At 43.1% G+C, this 20,954-nt stretch overlaps 1 protein-coding gene and 2 long non-coding RNA genes across 3 annotated transcripts in view; all 3 read left to right on the top strand.

Annotated features, from left to right (window-relative positions):
- LOC133442600 (NACHT, LRR and PYD domains-containing protein 14-like) overlaps positions 1 to 20,954 on the top strand; it is a gene marked incomplete at its 3' end in the record, with an annotated part of 198,147 nt that overhangs the window by 24,788 nt on the left and 152,405 nt on the right. The gene's annotated exons all lie outside the window — the stretch shown is intronic.
- LOC133442165 (uncharacterized) lies at positions 2,549 to 4,209 on the top strand. Its single transcript, XR_009782516.1, has 3 exons — positions 2,549 to 3,070; positions 3,618 to 3,668; positions 3,807 to 4,209. It is a non-coding gene; the product is annotated as an uncharacterized LOC133442165 (long non-coding RNA).
- On the top strand, positions 8,158 to 8,810 carry LOC133442168 (uncharacterized). Its single transcript, XR_009782521.1, has 2 exons — positions 8,158 to 8,230; positions 8,735 to 8,810. It is a non-coding gene; the product is annotated as an uncharacterized LOC133442168 (long non-coding RNA).

Below are 20,954 nucleotides of genomic sequence, written 5' to 3'. Positions count from 1 at the left end.
CCATCTCATGTAATGTATGACTAGCTGGACCCATGCAAAAAACACAACCATGAAACCCATTCTCTCTCTGTGCAAGCAGACTCTCAAGGTGCTGGACCGAAAACCGTATACTTACCACCACTGTTACATCCTCAGCAAGTACAGAATCCTCAGCTGGGAAAACCTGACAAAATTCACTGATGCCTGCCTACTGTTTTTAAAAATTTTAAATGGTAAGGCCCCTCCACCTCTCAGTAATTTTGTCAAACAAAAACCATCCATCCATCCATCCATCCATCGTCCGCCGCTTTATCCGTTCCCGGGTCGCGGGGGCAGCAGCCTCAGCAGAAATGCCCAGACTTCCTTCACCCCAGACACTTCCTCCAGTTCCTCCGGGGGGAGTACGAGGCGTTCCCAGGCCAGCCGAGAGACATAGTCATAGTCTCCTCTCAATGTGAAGGAGCAGTGGCTTGACTCCGAGCTCCTCCCGGGTGACCGAACTCCTCACCCTATCTCTAAGGGAGCGTCCAGCCACCCTGCGGAGGACACTCATCTCTAAGGGAGCGTCCAGCCACCCTGCGGAGGAAACTCATCTCGGCCGCTTGTATCCGCGATCTTGTCCTTTCGGTCACTACCCAAAGTTCATGACCATAGGTGAGGGTAGGTGCGTAGATTGACCGGTAAATCGAGAGCTTCGCCTTTCGGCTCAGCTCCCTCTTCACCACGACGATCCGGTACATCGACCGCATAACTGCGGACGCTGCACCGATCCGTCTGTCAATCTCAAACTCCATCGTTCCCTCACTTGTGAACAAGATACAAGATCCCGAGATACTTGAACTCCTCCACCTGAGGCAGGACTTCTCCACCCACCCGGAGAAGGCACGCCACCCTTTCCCGGTGGAGAACCATGGCCTCGGTCTTGGAGGTGCTGATTCTCATCCCTGCTGCGTCGCACTCGGCCGCAAACCGCCCCAGCACATGCTGAAGGTCCCGGTCTGATGAAGCCAACAGGACAACGTCATCTGCAAAAAGCAGAGATGAAATCCTGTGGTTCCTAAACCGGATCCCCTCTGGCCCCTGGCTGCGCCTAGAAATCCTGTCCATAAAAATTATGAACAGGACCGGTGACAAAGGGCAGCCCTGCCGGAGTCCGACATGCACCGGGAACAAGTCTAACTTACTGCCGGCAATGCAAACCAGACTCCTGCTCCGATCATACAGAGACCGGACAGCCCTTAATAGAGGGCCCCGGACTCCATACTCACCGAGCACCCCCCACAGAATGGCACGAGGGACACGGTCAAATGCCTTCTCCAGATCCACAAAAAACATGTAGACTGGTTGGGCAAATTCCCATGAACCCTCGAGCACCCTGCGGAGGGTATAGAGCTGGTCCAGTGTTCCGCGACCGGGACGAAAACCGCATTGTTCCTCCTGAATCCGAGGTTCAACTATCGGCCGTATTCTCCTCTCCAGTGCCCTGGAGTAGACTTTCCCGGGGAGGCTGAGAAGTGTGATCCCCCTGTAGTTGGAACACACTCTCCGGTCCCCCTTTTTAAACAGAGGGACCACCACCCCGGTTTGCCACTCCAGCGGTACTGTCCCCTTCCTCCATGCAATGTCGCAGAGCCGTGTCAACCAAGACAGCCCTACGACATCCCGAGACTTGAGGTACTCAGGGCGAATCTCATCCACCCCCGGTGCCACTGAGGAGCTTACGAACTACCTCAGTGACCTCGGCTTGGGTGATGGATGGGCACGCCCCAGAGTCCCCACCCTCTGCTTCCTCAGTGGAAGGCATGTCAGTCGGGTTGAGGAGATCCTCGAAGTATTCCTTCCACCGTCCGACGATGTCCCCAGTCGAGGTCAACAGCTCCCCACCCACACCGCCCGAGCCCGAGCCGCGGCTCGCTTGGCCTGCCGGTACCTATCTACTGCGTCAGGAGTCCCACCGGCCAACATAGCCCGGTAGGACTCCTTCTTCAGTCTGACGGCAAACAAAAACCATCTCATAATAGGTCCACAAGATCTTCCCAGAGGGGGGACTGTACTGTGCCGTTTAGGTCCAGCTCCTTCAGTCAATCCTGTTTTTCAGTCAGAGCCACTCAGTTTTGGAACATCATACCAACTGATCTAAGATACTCTGCTACCTACCACACCTTTCCAAAAAAAACTCAAGACCTGGCTATTAACAAATCAAACGTGACCACATGTAATCAGTTAATTGTGTATTGTATTATTGTTAATACTATTATTTTGGATTGTGTTGTAAATATTGTGTTTTACTTTTAATGCTTCTGTTTTAGGTGTAATGGTTTATAACATCTTGTCAAAAGGACTACAGTTGCGAATTAGCCAGTTGGCTAAAACTGGCGCATTTACAGTGATGTTGATTAATGTGTACTGTCCATTTTTTAAATAAACTGAAACTGAAACTGAAGATGGCGCCTCCTATGGTCGCTTCAGTGTTTCGCTCTCTGATTTATTTCAGCTTTCTGTGTATTTTTCCTGTTTTCTGCTGCCCTTCACGGGTCACCTTCAGCAGAGAACAACTACTTAAAGCGACACTACGTAACTTTTCCACCTTAATATCATATTTCCAGAGTCATTGTGATGGTACATCAACTTCCAACAGGTTTAATGACACCTCTGTCATGATCTGAGGGGGTCTGTATCGCTTTCACTGGCACTATGTAACTTTGAGGAGCATGGTAGGAACCCTGCCACACTAAAAAACTACAAATTTTACGACTTTGACTGCTTTACGGCACATACGTCACTTCCCCCTCCTTCCCGATTCGTAGTCGAGACAAAAATGGGCGGGGCGTGGAGCGCAGAGGCTGAGCTCAGCAGAAGCTGGTGTTGAGCTAAACGAGGAGCTGGTATCATGGCCGAAGCAGCGAAAAAAACGAAGAAAATAAAAGTTTTAACGGAGCGGAGGAGGCGAAAAAAAGAAAGCGGGAGAGTATCAAGCTAAATGCCCGGTGGAGAATAAACATTGGCCCGGCGTTCTCTCGCTACAAGCCCTTGTAGCGCCGTCGTCTTGGACGAGATGGTTGAAGGATGTAAAGACGTTCATCACCTCCAGGTATGCACTTTTGTCAACACCTATGTCAGTGTGTTTTACAAAAACAATTATCCTGAAACTACTACAGCTGGTGTAAGTGTTGCTACTGTATCAAATGTCAATATCTATGTAAACCTTTTGACTCTTCAGGTCTGTATATACAGATATTTATACACTGATGGTAAAAGCAACACATTTGTAGATATAGTAAAATATAGCCAGAAAAATGAAATATATAGGCGAAGTATACACTTCCAGATGAAAAAAATACAATATAAAAAATAAATGTACTTTGTTGGAATTATATTAAAATAATAACAAGAGTAGTAAAAGAAACCTTATGGTGTTTATAATGTGTAGTTTTATCTTGTGAGTGTATAAATATATACATTTCTCTAATTTTTCTATAGCTATACATTACTTGCTTTTACTTTCTGCATAATTACAGTGACTTCAACAAAGAAAAAAATTCAAACTTGTGATCAACAAAATATGTTGAATGATTTATAGGTCAGTAATTATCAGAAAGACATAATGTTTTTTGTATCTTTATTCTCACACTCTGCAGGACTACATCAGATCTGGAAAACTTCCAGAATCACATCCTCATGCAGGGAAGGTTCTCCTACTCCAGCAGTGAATCATCAGGGAAGGTTCTCCTACTCCAGCAGTGAATCATCAGGGAAGGTTCTCCTACACTCCAGCAGTGAATCATCAGGGAAGGTTCTCCTACTCCAGCAGTGAATCATCAGGGAAGGTTCTCCTACTCCAGCAGTGAATCGCACGCGGACTCTCCCAGCACGAAACATGGATGGACACAAGATGCTACTGCTACTATAGTCATTGTATTTATTTACAGTAACTTCTTACACTGTTTCATAGTTCAGTTTTTATTATCAGTTCATTATTTTTAGTTTATTTTTCTACTACTCTATTTACACTTGTTTACTTTATTCACAGTAATTTATCCTGTCATACAGTTGTTCATTACTGCTACTGTGATACAGATTACTTATTGTTTATAATAAGTATGTATGGGATAACTGCTGTCACTATGCAAATGACAAAGTTCAAGAATGTTCTATTTTCTGAAAGGTGTGTAAATAAAAGTCTGTCTTGTTTTGCACAAATGTCTTTATTTTAAACACACAAAAACAACTGTACAGGAAAAAAATGGAACAAAAAAAAAACAATATCAAAATATTTGCAGTAATCCTCATAAAGGTTCCATTCTAGAGAAGACGGGGAGCCCTGAAACCAGTGTACTGTCCCATTGGGTCTGGAAAGGTGTCTCTTATTTTCCAAACATCCTGCTGCCAGAGCACAAACTGGCGATATGTATATATATGCATATATATATATGATATATATATATATGCATATATATATGATATATATGCTGCGTGTCGGTTCTGTCTTTGTGGGGGTTCAAACTCTGATGATGCAGAGGTAGAGGTGTTCTCACGAACAGCAGATTCCTGATAAAACAAGAGACAGAATTGTTATACAAATGTAAATGTAGAATTCTATGATCAATAAGAATCAAAATTAGAATGTTTTCACATACTGGGGATTCGTCTTGGGTTTTGGTAATTCTAAAATTACTGACAATATCAACAACAGACAGAGAAATAATAGTGATCATAAAAATGTGTAATTCGCAATGAGGAAGCTTTATAAAATAATAATACAATTGAATAGAATTACAGCACTAGAGGGAAGAATGCAATGCGAAGAAAATGTATAGAACATTTCTAGTATTTTTCCTGAGAACTGTAAAATTGTGCAGGGCTGATCTGCAAAATATAAGGAATGGGCATTCAGTTATTCACAGGTTATAAAGTATTTTTTTATTTTGTCAGTAAGTATGTTGGACTACTAATTTATGCAGAGTCCCTCTAAAAAACGTGACAGGAAAAAGGTGCAGAGCGTATGAGTTTGTAGGGCGCATTATCTCGCTGAAACAACTTAATAAAACCAATTTGAACTTAGTGTTTTTCAACATCGTCATATTATATTGTTTAGCCAAAAATAGATACATTACCTCTTCATTATCCATCCTGCAAACGACCGCTGAAAACAGAAAAGTCATTTTGAAAGTCCGTCCCGTCTTCTCTCATCAAAACAAATGCAGCGGCGGGGACGGGGGTTTTCCGGCAGTACGCGCTGGTGCTCATGGGAAATGGAGTGTTCTTTCTGGTAAAGCACTACCGATTTTTGTCCAAAGGAGGCGCCAAACTCAACAAAGCTGAAAGTTCCGTTGTGCTGCTTTAACATCGGGAAGTCTTCTTCCGGTACTTTTTGCCCAGTTTTCACCGATCCGGACAGCATAAAAGAGATTTTGGTCGGAGCAGCCGCAGCTGTTTACCGGCTCTGCAGAAGACGCAGATGGGGAAAGTGGCGGGAGCCCTCGTGCGGCTGAGAGCGAGAGGTTTTCCGAACCCGGCTCCCCTCCATCCACCTGGGGAACGTCCGCTCCCTTACTAATAAAATGGATGAACTTCTTCTACTCATCTCAAAGAACCGTGATTTTAGCAGATCTGCCACCGTTTGCTTCACTGAAACCTGGCTCAGTGATCTGGTCCCGGACAGCGCAATACGGCTGCCGGGATTCCAGCTCATCCGAGCGGATCGCAGCAAGGAACTCTCAGGGAAGACAAAAGGTGGTGGAATCTGCTTCTATATAAACGAAGGTTGGTGTACGGATGTCACAGTGCTAAAAGACTATTGTAGTCCTAACTTAGAGACACTCTTTGTGAACTGTAAACCTTTTTATTCACCGCAGGAGTTCTCATCCTTTTTTATGTTCGGGGTATATAGCCCACCCGACGCGTGTGTGGCTGAAGCCACGCAGCGGCTGGCCGACCAGATAACAGACCTGGAGAAAAAACTCCCGAACTCACTCTTTATTGTTTTGGGGGATTTTAACAGAGCAAACCTCACTCACGAACTCCCGAAATACAGGCAACATGTCACGTGTCCCACCAGGGACACGCAGACTCTGGACCATTGTTACACCATCATAAAGAACGCATACCGCTCTGTTCCCCGCGCAGCTCTTGGACACTCGGATCACTGTCTGCTTCATCTGATCCCGACCTACAGGCAGAAACTGAAAACATCTAAGCCTGTAGTGAGGACTGTGAAGAAGTGGAGGGAGGAGTCAAAGCTGAAGCTTCAGGCCTGCTTTGACTGCACGGACTGGAGTGTCTTTGAAGCTGCGGCTTCAGATCTGCACAAACTAACAGACACTGTGACATCCTACATCAGCTTTTGCGAGGACATGTGTGTGCAGAGTAAGACCTTCTACACATACAGTAACAACAAGCCCTGGTTCTCTTCGAACCTCAAGAAATTGCGCCGAGACAAGGAGGAGGCCTACAGGAGCGGTGACCGAGACCTGTTCAAACAGACCAAGAACACACTGATGAGGGAGATCAGGAAAGCAAAGCGATCCTACGGCGAACGGCTGCAGAATCGCCTCTCTGCCAACCCTGACCCCTCTTCTGTGTGGCAAGGTCTGCAGAACATCACGGGGCTTAAAAGAACAGCTCCACGACCTGCAGGCAACCTCAAGCTCGCCAACCAGCTGAACAGTTACTGCTGGATCGACGACTCACCATCATCATCATCATCATCATCATCATCATCATCATCATCATCATCATCATCGTCATCATCATCATCATCATCATCATCATCATCATCATCACCATCATCATTATCACCATCACCATCATCATCATCATCATCATCATCACCACCATCATCATCATCATCATCACCACCACCCCCCCTCCCCCCTGCTGCTCCACCATCACCATTCCCCCCCCTCCCCCCCAGCTACCCGCTTTTTCACACCTCACCTCGGCCAACCCCCCCCCACCTCTGTCTACCCCCCCACCCGACACCCTGCCTGCACTCAGGATCTGTGAGGAGGACATGTGTCAGCTGTTCCAGCGGCAGAAGATCAGGAAGGCTCCAGGCCCGGACGGCGTGTCCCCCTCCTGCCTGAAGGCTGAGGTATGGTTCTGCGTCAAAACGACGCCGTGCCTACGCCGTGTGGTTTTCGTCCACGCAGACCACACGCCGTCACCTGCGCCGTCACTGACCTGCACCTCCCGAAAAATTGTAACTACGCGTCGAGGCGACGCAGACCACACGCAGAAGGAGAGGGCTGTGATTGGTTCGCTTGGAAGCAACGCATTTCCGGTTTCCGGTTTGAAGCAGTCGCGAACTTTCAGGGCTCTTTTCTTCGTTTATATGTGATTTTTTTTGTTTTGGTTTTTTGCACAATAGTTGTCCTTATCTTTTTGATTTACTGTGACCGGAAAAAGTCGGATAAACCATTCAGAAAAAGATCGCTAACTAGCGGCCGCAGGGGGTACTGCACCGCAATGAAATGGAGTGACGGAGAAGTCCGAAGGGTTCATGACGGCGTCACGGCTGCGGCGTGTGCTCTGCGTTGGTGTGACGCAGAACCTTAATTCAGCCTTGAGAGTCTGCGCCGAGCAGCTGGCTCCCACCTTCACACGGATCTTCAACCGGTCCCTGGAGCTGTGTGAGGTGCCTTCATGCCTCAAACGCTCCACCATCATCCCAGTTCCCAAGACTACAGACCCGTCGCCCTGACGTCTGTGGTCATGAAGACCTTCGAGCGGCTGGTGTTGAGCCACCTGAAGAACATCACAGGCTCCCTGCTCGACCCCCTGCAGTTTGTTTACCGGGCAAACAGGTCGGTGGATGATGCAGTCAACATTGGACTGCACCACATCCTGCGTCATCTCGACACCTCAGGGACTTATGCGAGGATCCTGTTTGTGGACTTCAGCTCGGCGTTCAACACGATCACTCCCGCAATCCTCCACCAGAAGCTCACCCAGCTCACCGTGCCTGCCCCCACCTGTCAGTGGATTACCAGCTTCCTGAGTGACAGGAGGCAGCAGGTGAGGCTGGGGAGCATCACATCCAGCACCCGCACCATCAGCACTGGCGCCCCCCAGGGGTGCGTCCTCTCACCACTGCTCTTCTCCCTCTATAGACAAGTTTACGCGCCAAAACACGGGCGCCGCCATTCCTCTGCATTAATGCATGTCATTTCCGGCGGGAGGGGTTTGCGCAGCGTTTACCGGTGTAAACACAGCGGCGTGGACACGAACCTAAAGCAAAGACTCGCTGCTCGTGAGTTTTTACTGTCGACAACTATGTCTTTGTCATGGGAACACGGTTCTATACTCTGACTGGAGATGGCGTTACTCTCCCCACCCGGATTCAGTGCAGAACTGGGAGGATAACGTGATGACAGCAGCAGAACTGACAGCTGATCTGCTCCCACTTCTTGCAATCCGCAACGGACAAACTGAAAGTTTCTGAGGTTTATCAATATCTGCACAGAGACAAAGTCGGGTGTGTCATGTCATACAAACATGATCGTTTTGTTTATTTGAAAGCAAATGTCGAGCCTGGCCAGTGTTTGAACAATGCGGGGCTTAAAGCTCGGCTGCTGTAACTGAAGCTGGAGAATCAGACCTGCGGGATGTTCGTTTTGCTAGACCTGGAGATCGTGTTCCCATTCAGCTGCGATCTTATGGAAGGTAACAAGATTATTTGACATATATGTCTTCATTTTTGGTATCCAAACTACATCAAAGTCTACTTGGCTTTTTTTTTAATATATCTCTCTAGGTAGAAAATGCTGTGGGACGGGAAAACCGGGCTTGCCTGCACTGACTGACAAGAGCTGGGTCTGAAAGAAATGCTGGTCATTAGAATATTGTGATTTTCTCTAATGCAATTATAAAAACAAAAATGTCATACATTCTGGATTCATTACAAATAAACTGAAATATTGCAAGCCTTTTATTATTTTAATATTGCTGATCATGGTTTACAGCTTAAGAAAACTCAAATATCCCATCTCAAAAAATTTGAATATTCTGCAAATCTTAATCTTAAGCTGTAAACCATGATCAGCTATATTAAAATAATAAAAGGCTTGCAATATTTCAGTTGATTTGTAATGAATCCAGAATGTATGACTTTTTTTTTTTTTTTTTTTTTTTTTTTAAATTGCATTACAGAAAATAAAGAACTTTATCACAATACACACACAACAGGAAGGATCTTTACCAGCCGTCACCAACTTCACAGCATCTTCTACCGCTCCAGAACCGACACAGGAGGTGAAACTCTGTAGGACTCATGAAGAGTGGAGGAGCAGCCCTGGGAATATTCTCCTGCAGCTCTGCCTCCCACCATCACCAACCAACTTTCACACATACGCCCAAAAATTGATGATTTTGTTGAGGGAAGGTTACAGTTCTGCAGTAAATATGTCAGCATTTTAAAACCAAAATGATCAGCCTTATTTAGGAACCAACAGATGTTTGTACTGTGAAAATAAAGTTTGATGAAACTTAATTTCATTTCATTATTGCACTGAACTACGATCATGAATGATAGGCCTTATCTTCCTTAGAGTGCTACAATGTCTTTTAACAGTTCATCATTCATAGTAAGCTCACACTGTACATTAATAATGGATGAATTTTGAGTTTTGAGGAAACTAAACAAATGGCTTCAACAAGAAAATTCATATGTTTAATCTTAACAGGAATAAAAAAGTTAAATATGGGGTAAGGGAACTGTCAATCGAATTTGTGCACATAAATCAAATGTGTGCATATTATTCTACAGTGGCTTCAGAAAAAAAGTAAACAAAGCAGCACATGGACGTGTGTCTTTGCAGCTGGTTTGTGGTTGCAGCTCTCTCTATCCAACCACTCCTTCAGCTGCTTCCTCCAGTTCTTACATCCAACTGCCGACACATGTCGTTCCCGAACCACTTTTTTTCTTAGAAATATCCATTTTGTCCCTCTTTGTCAGAGCAATGTTGCCACTCTGTGCAATGGAAAAACGCCAAAACGGAAGTGGACTGCTTAGAGGGGAGGAGTTTAGGAAGTAGAGCGGAAACGGCTCGTAAACTTGTCTATTTAAAGGCATGTTAGGCATGTCTCTTTGCTTTGTTTGTGTTTGTTGTTTAGATATGTCCTTTTAATATTTTTTTTTTGTTTTCGTGTATATGTTGAGGTTGGTGTCTGTCTTATGTCTATATATGTATATTAGTTGTTTTTTTGTTAGTGTTATACTGAACGTCACTATGGTGTGGAGCATAGAAAAATTAAGTAAAAAAAAAAAAAAAAGATTGTGTTTTAACTTTAGATTATGTGTTTTAACTTTAGATTATGTTTCAACATCGCAATAAAAAACTAACTGTGTCCGTGTTTCTGTCACATTCAGACGGAAACACGTTTAAAAGTCCAGAACCTGCAGAACCTGGACCTGCAGAACCTGGACCTGCAGAACCTGGACCTGCAGAACCTGCAGAACCTGGACCTGCAGAACCTGGACCTGCAGAACCTGGACCTGCAGAACCTGGACCTGCAGAACCTGGACCTGCAGAACCTGGACCTGCAGAACCTGGACCTGCAGAACCTGGACCTGGACCTGCAGAACCTGAACCTGCAGAACCCGATTTTCAACCGTTTCTCCCGATTTTAAGGTGAAATGAGTCGATGGAGTTTCACGTGTCGGTTCCTGCATGGATGTTTTATATACGGGTTCCTGACAAACCTGGCAACCCAACCCAAAAGCAAGTAAATGGACTTATTTTCATAAAGCCTCTTTCTACAAAGAAATTTACCTTTTACGTCTCATTTATTCATTCACACACGCACTAATATACTTGGAAACAGTTAGGCACCAAATATAATATATTTAATTTTATCAGATGGCAAAAATAAGAACTTTATTGATCCCACATAGAAGTAATTCATGTTATATCAGCTATAGAGAACAAGGTAGTGCCGAAAAACTATATATATCCCCCTCACAAAAATAAGAACAATAGAGAAACATATTCTTTCATCAGCAAAGCATATTTTACATAAACATATTTTAAAATGTTCAAGTTACAATAACATATTTGAACAATTTTTCAGATTTTTTCAGTTATTTTATTGTCTGGAAAATGGTTCAAATATGTTATTTTGTTATTTGTAAATGTGTTTTGTTTGAGAAAATGCTTTGAGATAAACGTGAGGGAAGAGTTGGTGGAGAATCAAGTCCTAGCAACAAGGATCTCCCACAGGAAGAGAGAGTTGAAGCTTCTGCTTCTTCTAGTAGTACCAAATCACATTATGGGCAATTTTTATTATTTCACTTTAGTTTATAATTCATCTTCATTGTGGCCTCATATAACACTGTTTTTAGTCATGTTTGTGCACTTTTCGGCTCATAATATTGTATTTTTCTACATATTTGGGAAGCCGAGGTTGCGTCCACATTGTATGACGTCAGGCGTGTCTACATCAGGGGCCGCTGCTATTGGTCCAGCGCGATCACGTGACGCGTCCGAAGCGCTCCTCGACACCGGCGCCGCTGGAAATAGTCCCGCTATTAAAATAACGATCGTGAAAATACTTCTCAAAAATCCGAGTTCAAACTTTTATCCTATGCTTAACATAAATAGTTCTTTTTTTTAAAGTGAAAAGAATTTACACCGAAGAGGTGGGAGCGAGATCCTCTTTCTGAAGACATTTACGTGGTTGACCTGGCGGACTAATTCAGACGAAACACGTTTAAAACACGTTTAAAACACGTTTAAAACACGTTTGTGACCTGCAGAACCTGCAGAACCTGGACCTGAACACTGACCTGCAGACCAGAGGAAGATCCCGCTCTGGTCCTGATGCTGGACTCCTGGTCCCGGTCCATCTCCGAGTCCTAGTCCTGGTTCTGATCCTGCAGATCTTCAATCGTCTGCAAAACCTCCACTGTGAGGACGGAACCGGAACCACGTGACCTGTTTTTAAAAAAAAAACTTTATTATCCAAACTTGCTGAACAAACAGCAACCAGGTTTAAATAGTGTGAACAGAAATACAATGATGGAGTAAATGATACAAATATCTCTGAATCAAATGTAAAGTGATTCCATGTGCTGAAACCATAGACATTTATACATAGACGTCCATCCACTGTGGCTGGGCCTAAAGCGCCGCCATCTTGGTACAGACCACTCGCCACGGCGATGCTTTACATCTATGGAGGAGCGGCGTTTCTACACACACTAAAGTGATCAGAAATTATGTTGTGAAGATCATTTCACCTGATTTGTTTTTCAAACGTCACACATTACAGACAGACATAGATAAAACAAAAAGAAAAGAAAGAAAAGAACCCAGAAAACGTTCAATGTTAAGGTCTTTATTTACTATACAAGTATTTACTATATAATTGTTTCTATTGACATTACTATTATTATTAATATTATATATATATATATATATATATATATATATATATATATATATATATATATATATATATATATATATATATATATATATATATATATATATATATATATATGAATGCAAGAAGGCTGCTGGCGAATGGACAAGAATTTAAAGGATTTCTTGAGGCTTTAAAAAGTAAACCAGATATAATATGTGTAGAAGAGACATGGCTGAAACCTAATTTAGATTTTGTGATTCAAGGATATGTGTGTATAAGAAGGGATAGAGAAGAGAGTAATGGGGGAGGATGTGCTACCTTTATTAGGCAAGGTGTTTCATATTCATGGGTTTCAGTCACGTGACATTTTTTGTTGTCAGCGCCATCTTGAGGACCGACCGGGGACCATGGATCTATTATAAAACGCCGGGGACCTTCACGTCGCGCAGCCAATATGACGTCTCACCTAATAACTCACTTAAAGGTGACCTATTATGAAAAACACGTTTTTTCTTGTTTTAACATATATAAAGTGGTCTCCCCTCACCCTGCCAGCACAGGGGAGACAAAATACCATGAAATTCTGCAGGGTCTCTGACCCCCGCCGGACAGAGTCCCCCAGTGTCACGTGACCTTTTTTTGAGCCATTCTGAATCTGCGCCTATGGTGACGTCACCCTAGGCGCTCATTTCCATAGGTTTCCTCCGCTGCTGAAACCACGCCCACAACCAGCTCTCTCCGCTGCTGGAGCGGTCCTTCCTTCAGCCAGTCGTACGCGGCGCCGCGGCGGAGCGGATCCGGGTTAAATCATCCAGGTTCCCGGGTGGTTTGGGAGCTGGGTCCTCGGGGATCTGTCCCAGGTCGGACCACCTTCATCCTCCGACATTTCCAGCCAAATCTGTCGGTTTGATCCCCGTAAACGGGCGATGCGCCGCGGATGCGCTCCGAAGCCGATCTGTGCGCCCGCCCCGGGGTTGCGGCGCCCGTCGCGCAGCATCCGCCGGGCAGATCCGGCTGAAATTCCGCTGGTCGGTCCCCGGGAGTCCCTGCTACCAGTCCAGGCCGGTTCCTGCGGTCCCGGCCGGTCGGAACCGGTCAGATTCCCCGGTTAAAGCCGCGGTGATGCGCGCGGCTCCAGCCTACTTTCTGGTTCCCAAAGCGGGGTTTCCGACTTAATTGTCCAGGTTCCCAGCCGCTTTGGGAGCAGGGATTTCTGGGGTACGTCCCAGTCTGGACCAGCTTCACCCTCCGAGACTTTCAGAGAAATCTGTCGGTTTGATCACCGGTAACGGGCGATGCGCCGCGGAGCCACGCCGGGTGCCCGGCGTGGCTCCGCGGCCAGCATTCAGCATCCGCCGGGCAGATCCGGCTGAAATAGTGCATAAATGTTATTTATATACAACTCATATTTTATTTTTTTAACAATAAAGTTGCCATTTGTGAAAATTCAGTGTTGTGATAATTTACAGGCTCGGGCTGCTCTGGCGGAGCAGGTTTATTCTCCTCCCCTGCTACACGTCATTCAGGGAGCCAATCAGCACTGAGCCTCATTATCATACCCCCCCCTTCCCTAAAAATGAGGCGCAGAAAAAGAGGTTAGAAGCGGTAAAACTAGTGACAGGGCCCACAGGCTGGATTTATGATTTATGTAGAAAAAACAAGCTTTAGATTGTTTTTAAGACATTCAAGGCCTGTTTAAAATATACATTAAATGCCATAATAGGTCTCCTTTAACTCCCGAAGAACAGCAACGGTATCTACAGAAAATTGACACTTTAGGTTTCGATCCGTATCTAATATCTAATCAATTACTGACTCCACTCCAGTCTGCCAAAAACCTGCCAAACTTGTCGTTTGCGGACATATATATCTACCTGGTCCACAATCCTTCTCCATACACCGGCGAAGCTCTCAAAGCTTTTAAAAGTACCGAAGCTTACCGCTACTTCACATCAGGCTGTGAAATTAGAAAAATTAGAATATGGTGTAAAAGTTAATTTATTTCAATAATTAGACTTACAAGGTGAAACTAATATATTACATAGTCTCATTACATGCAAAGCAAGATATATTAAGCCTTTATCTGTTATCATTTTGATGATTGAATTGTTTAATGATTTTATAAAATATTCTAATTTTTTGAGATTTTTTATTTGGGCTTTTCATAAACTGTGAGCCATAATCATCAAAAATATAATAAATAAAGGCTTGGAATATATCACTTTGCATGCAGTGGGAAATAATATATCTAATATATTTGTTTTCACCTTAGTTGAATTTACTGAAACGAATGAAATGACATGACATTAATAAATAACAGAGCGAACCAACACATGTTGCTGTCTTTAATATATCCTCTCCTTTATTTTGTTTATTACTGTTAGTTCGTTGTTCCTGTGTGTGACAGACGTGCATGGGACAATTGTGAAATACAGAATAAACTGCGTTCTGTTTTGGTTCAATACTGAACGCAACTTTTAATTCCCGTAACAATTCTGTATTTCAAGGGACGGGTGGCAAGCCTGGTTATTTACCCGAAACAAAGTGCTCACTGCAAAGTCTGGAGTGCTCTGTAGGAGTCCAGTGGTCCCTCCTGATAGCAGCAAACCATTTCTCTCGACGCTCAGTGTATTTTGGGAGACATTATAAAAGGTCAATCCCGTTCTTTTAGACTTATTCTTGTCGCATCCCACGGCACAACAGATAGACGGCATGTTGCAAGTCGGTCCTCAAGATGGCGCTGCGAGTACTGTGTGACGTCACATGATATCGATGAATAGAGAACTAGAAAAAGGGAAAGATCTGGAGTATGTAGTGGTTGAGGTTTGGGTAGGAGATGGGAGTTTGGTTATAGTGAATTTCTATAATCCATGTCAGAGGATGGAATTGGAAACACTGGAGGCAATAAAGGGAGTAGATAAGAGGAGGGTCATTTGGTGTGGTGATTTCAATGCCCACAGTACACTTTGGGGAGGGGACTTGTATGTTTAAATGATGGGAGTTTCACACGGATTGATTGTAGTTCAGGAAAAGAGTCAAGTTTAGACTTAACACTAGTATCACAGTCCTTGGCAGGTATTTGTTTGTGGGAGGTGATGAAGAAGACGACAGTTGGAAGTGATCATTACCCAATTTTGTGTAAAATAGGTAATGAAAGTAGGCTGGGTTTAGAAGATTCATTAGAAAGGCGGATGTTTGGAAAGGCCCAGTGGGATAAATTCAGAGAGATAAGTGAATCAAGTTTCAGGAATATAGATAGAGAACAGGATATAGAAATATTGAATGAAAGTGTAAGAGATGCTATAATTGGGGCTGCCAGGCAGACAATTGTAAGAAAAGCTGGAACAAGAAGGCGGAAGTTGGTTCCATGGTGGAATGAGGAATGTAGTATGGTAATAAAGAAACGTAATAAGGCTTTTAAGGTATTAAAGAATACTCATACTTTTCAAAATTTCATACAATATAAAAGAATGCAAGCAGTGGTGAGAAAGGGTGCGTCCCAATACTCCCCCTCGCCCTCCTTTTCTTCCCTAACCCTAAATTTTGCGCGTTCCCGTGAAGGTAGTGGTGTCCCAATTCCTCTTTTCACCTAGGGGGAGGGGGCATAACGAGGGCTAGGGGCTGAGAATAGCCCCTTCAAATCGAGGGATTTCAGATGCTGACTTGGCGAGCGAGGGGGTATGAAAATTTCCCAGAATGCTTTTCGTCGTCATTTGCGGACTGAATCAAAAAAAAAAACATGGAGGACATTTCTTGTTTTTTTGGGAATAAAATCAATATTTTGAGTTAGTTTCTGCATAAAAATGCATTTTGATTACATTTCTCGGCGCAAACCGATATTTTACTTTCATAATATTCACTCAGTGAATGTACATCATCCCTTTTTTGTCCGTTGTTCGCTAAGATCGCGCCGGAATATGGTTACGTAACCTACGTAAGCGACGCCGTAGGTTCCGTAAGCTACGCCGTAGGTTACGTAAGCTACGCCGTAGGTTACGTAAGCTACGCCGTAGGTTACGTAAGCTACGCCGTAGGTTACGTAAGCTACGCCGTAGGTTACGTAAGCTACGCCGTAGGCTGCGTCTAGCTCGCCGACCGAGGAAAACATGCTTTGCAGACTCGTCTCGATTTTGAGCAAGCAAGCATTTTTTCATTTTTTTTGAGTCAAATGGCGAACCGCAAAGAGCAGGAGGATATTGAACCCACAAATGTAAGTATAATGTCCCATGGAATTAAAAAAAATCACAGGGCTTTTGTATGTTTTAACAGTTTGAACAGTACATAGAAATACCACATTGTTTATTGTTTATTTTTAATACCAAAGAGTGAAATTACCGGAGTCAAATTACTTGTTGGACAATGTTAGAACCTGGCCAATAAAGCTGATTCTGAGTTAACGTAAGATAATGCATATGTGGCTGCATGATGAGTCGGGTAGATAACATTGCCGTGTCCTGTTAACTACTCGTTAACTCTCATATTTTCTACAAATGTGTTGGATATTTCACATTACTATAAGGCAGCAACGTTATTTGGGGGGGGTTACGAAGTAATAATAACGTCGCTTGCTGCCTGTTATCATAGTTCAAACGTTTTTTTTTGTTGTTTGTTTTTTTTTTTTTACGAGGACGTTTGTGCATTGCAGTAATCACATTTCATTCCAGGGACTCCGGATCAGGTCCGACACCCAATAAGCTTTAGGACTAACAACGAGGAGAATTTCAATAAGAAGAAATATGCTGCTAAACCACTGTGGGAGTGAGTGATCTAGCTATCTGCTTGCAGAATATCTGTGATGGGGTCCTTAACCATGGTATAACTACTATTCATCACTGTTTTCTGTTACAGGAAACTCATCAAAGAGCTGGAACTGGAGGGAAAGGTGACCACAGCACAAATTGGCAAAAAATGGGAAAATCTTAAAAAAAAATATAAGGTAAGAAATGGTTATGGTAAGTTATATTATCTGCTGAAGAGATGATGCTTAACAAAAAAAAATCCATGTAAAGTATTTATTAATAGCACAGAGGTAATTTTTATTTATACAGTGATAATGAACCTGGTATGGTGTTGTGGGTGTGTATGATAGTCCAGTCATGTGTGTAATCAACATGTGTATCCATCTTTTTTATCTCAGAACACTTTGGAAGACGCCAGCACATCGGCCTCAAGCTCTGCCTCCCCAGCTGGAAGAGGAAGCTGGAGCTTCAGGCATCAGGTCCACTTTCCCCCCGATCCCCCCAAAAAAAGAAATTCTCTATGCAGGACTTCCTTCAAGCTGAGGCCGCCAAAGAAGACAGAAGATGTCAAAAGAATGAAGAACACATGGACAGGTTCCTGAACCTTTTAGAGAAAATGGTGGACAGGACACCTCATCAGCAGTAGCAGCACATACACTGCAAACTTTTTTTTTTGTAAATATTTCTGTGCACATTTTTTTATATGGAATATACGTGCCATATTAACAGCGCTACAGCTGAAATTAAAACAGCTTTTGGCTCTCAGCTTCCTGATCAGGGTAGGGATGGAAACGAGGGGTAGGGGGAGAATTGGGACAGGCACCTGGGCCAAGTGCCCTAGATCTCAAGTGCCCTAAAATCTCCCCCTTCTTTTTTAGGGCTTAGGGAAGAAAAGAAGTGCGAGTGGAGAAAAGAAGGGCGAGTGAAGGAGAATTGGGATTGGCCCAAAGACTATTAAAGAGGCTAAAAGGAAGTACTGGAGAACATTTTGTGATTCAATAGGGAGAACCACGCCAATTAGCCAAGTTTGGGGAATGATGAAGAAAATGGGGGGAGTAAGACGTGAATGGGGGTACCCAGTTTTGGACAGTGGTGGGGTCCTGGCTATTGAAGATCAAGAAAAAGCAGATATGTTAGGAAAGGCTTTGGTTGGGGTACATAGCTCTGGAAATATGTCTGAAGAGGGGAGAAAAGGAAGACAGGAAACAAGTGAAAGAAATAAAGAGTTGCTGGAAAGAGAGGAAGAGAAGGATGATGTAATTAACACCCCCTTTACATTAGGAGAAATGAAAAGGGCTTTAGGTAAATCAGGACTAACTGCTCCGGGAAAAGATCCGATATGCTACCATGTTGAGACATCTGTCTGATAAGTCATTAGAGGTCATATTACACTTTTACAACATTTGGCAGGAAGGGAAATTACCACAAAGTTGGAAACATGCAGTCATAGTACCAATCAGGAAACCAGGAAAAGATCCTACTAATCCAAGTAACTATAGACCAATCGCATTGACGTCTCATATGTGTAAAGTCATGGAGCGTATGATCACTGAAAGGCTAACATATTATTTGGAAATAAGAAATCTTAGATCACAACATAAAAGTGGGTTTAGAAAAGGAAGGGGAACAATGGATCCAATACTATGTCTAGAAACAGAGGTGAGGAAGGCACAAGTCAATAAGGAGGTGGTGGTAGCAGTATTTTTTGATGTTGAAAAAGCATATGATTTATTGTGGAAAGAAGGTTTATTGATTAAAATGAAAAGTTTAGGTATAACAGGTAAAATGTTCAGATGGGTGAAGGAATTTTTGTCTGAACGTTCTATAGAGGTGAGGGTGGGGAAAACATTTTCAGCAAGGTATGGTGTGGATAACGGAACACCGCAAGGAAGTGCATTAAGTCCCTTGTTATTTTCAATAATGATTGATGATGTATATGAAGATATTGGACAAACTATAGGGAAATCTCTGTTTGCTGACGATGGAGAAATATTCAAAACAGGAAGAAATGTGAAATATGTAGTCAAACAGTTACAGGAAACAATTCAAAGAGTGGAGCAGTGGTCATTGAAATGGGGATTTACATTTCCCGTAGAGAAAACAAATACCCTTTTCTTTACAAGGAAGAAAATTGAATCAGAAGTCAAACTATATTTGTATGGCAAGGAGCTGAAAAGGGTGGAATCATTCAAATTACTGGGAGTTTGATTCAAGGCTCACCTGGAAAGTACATATTGATAAAATTGGTGATAAATGTAAAAAGGTTATAAATGTCATGAGGTGTTTAATGGGTACAGAGTGGGGAGCTGACAGGTCTTCTTTGAGAGCGATATATACAGGTTTAATAAGATCAGTACTGGACTATGGGTGTGTCGCATATGGGTCGGCATGTAAATCTTTGTTGGGGAGGTTGGACAGGATTCAGGCTCAAGCACTGAGGGTGTGTTGTGGGGCTTTCAAAACCACATCTGTACCTGCATTGCAGGTGGAAATGGGGGAGATGCCACTGGAATTAAGAAGACAGCAACTCATGATGACATACTGGGCAAATTTGCAAGGTCACAATAATCATCCGACAAAAAGTACAACTGAGCCATGCTGGGAACACGGGAAAAAGCAAAGGAAGAGCTTTGGATGGGTGGTTGAGAGGAGAGCAAGGGAGATGGGAATACTGGAGTTGAGGTTTTCGCCAACTGTTGTGTTGCCGGCTGTTCCACCTTGGCTACTGCCACAGGCAGAGGTAGATCTGAGCCTCCTGGACTGGGAAAAAGAACAAGAGAGAAATAGTAACAGTGTAAATTCATACATTAGAAGGAATTACTATGGTCATTTACATATATACACAGATGGTTCAAAAGATCCAGAGACAGGCAGAACAGCAGCAGCAGTAGTCATCCCTGAAGTGAACATCGTATGCAGGAAGAGACTATCGGATGAATTATCTGTGTTTACAAGCGAAATGATGGCTATGAGTCATTCTATAATTAGGGGTACATTTCATATCAACCAAAAGTGACAAAATCACTTTTCTTTTTTGATAAATAATCTAGTTGTTTCCATAATATACCCCCTAAATGTGCTAAATTCATTAATTGCCAAGCTTAAACTCTAATTACATATTAAATATTTTAATGAAAATAAACATTGGACTCATTATTTTGTCAACCGTGTTACGGACAAATGTGTCATATACAACAAGAACTAGGTACTACACATTTGATAATACAGTTGTTTGAAAGGTTTTGAGTCTATTCACCAGGGGTTTTAAGGTTGCCTGTCTAACTGATTTAAAAATATGAATTTTGAGCTTCATAATGGACATTCTATGGGATGTTATCAGGAGGGATTAATATTTTTTTCAAAATAAATGCATATTACACTGAATTTAGAGTTATTCACCAATCTTATGTAAGACCTCCCTCTCTACAGATATCCCCCATCTTTTTTGTTATAGTTTAGTCAATATTTAAAAGATATATGACACAAAAACCATTCATAACACAGTTGACAGGCAAAAATTACTATGTAATTAGGCAACTCCTATGTAATTACTATGTAATGTCTGTGTTATAACAATAGTTCAAGAATGTTTTTTTATCAACAACACTCAATTTAAACATAAAAAATGACAATAAACTGCCAACATTGTCAACCGTGTTAATCCCCTGTCAACTGTGTTACAGTTGGGTAACACAGGTGGGTAACACAGTTGACATTTGGGCCATTTTAGTGCATTTTGTGCTAACTGCAGACCTTGGACCTGTCACTACATGGCCTTGATCAACTCATGTTTTTATACAGTTTCTCTGTATTTTTGTAAAAATAACATGTAAAGCAAGTTCACAAGAACATGTTGATAACACAGTTGAC

This window comes from Cololabis saira, chromosome 4, assembly GCF_033807715.1.
Source record: "Cololabis saira isolate AMF1-May2022 chromosome 4, fColSai1.1, whole genome shotgun sequence".
Classification (NCBI taxonomy): Eukaryota; Metazoa; Chordata; class Actinopteri; order Beloniformes; family Belonidae; genus Cololabis; species Cololabis saira.
The sequence above is the reverse complement of the archived record's forward strand: the minus strand, read 5'-3'. Positions and strand labels throughout refer to the sequence as shown.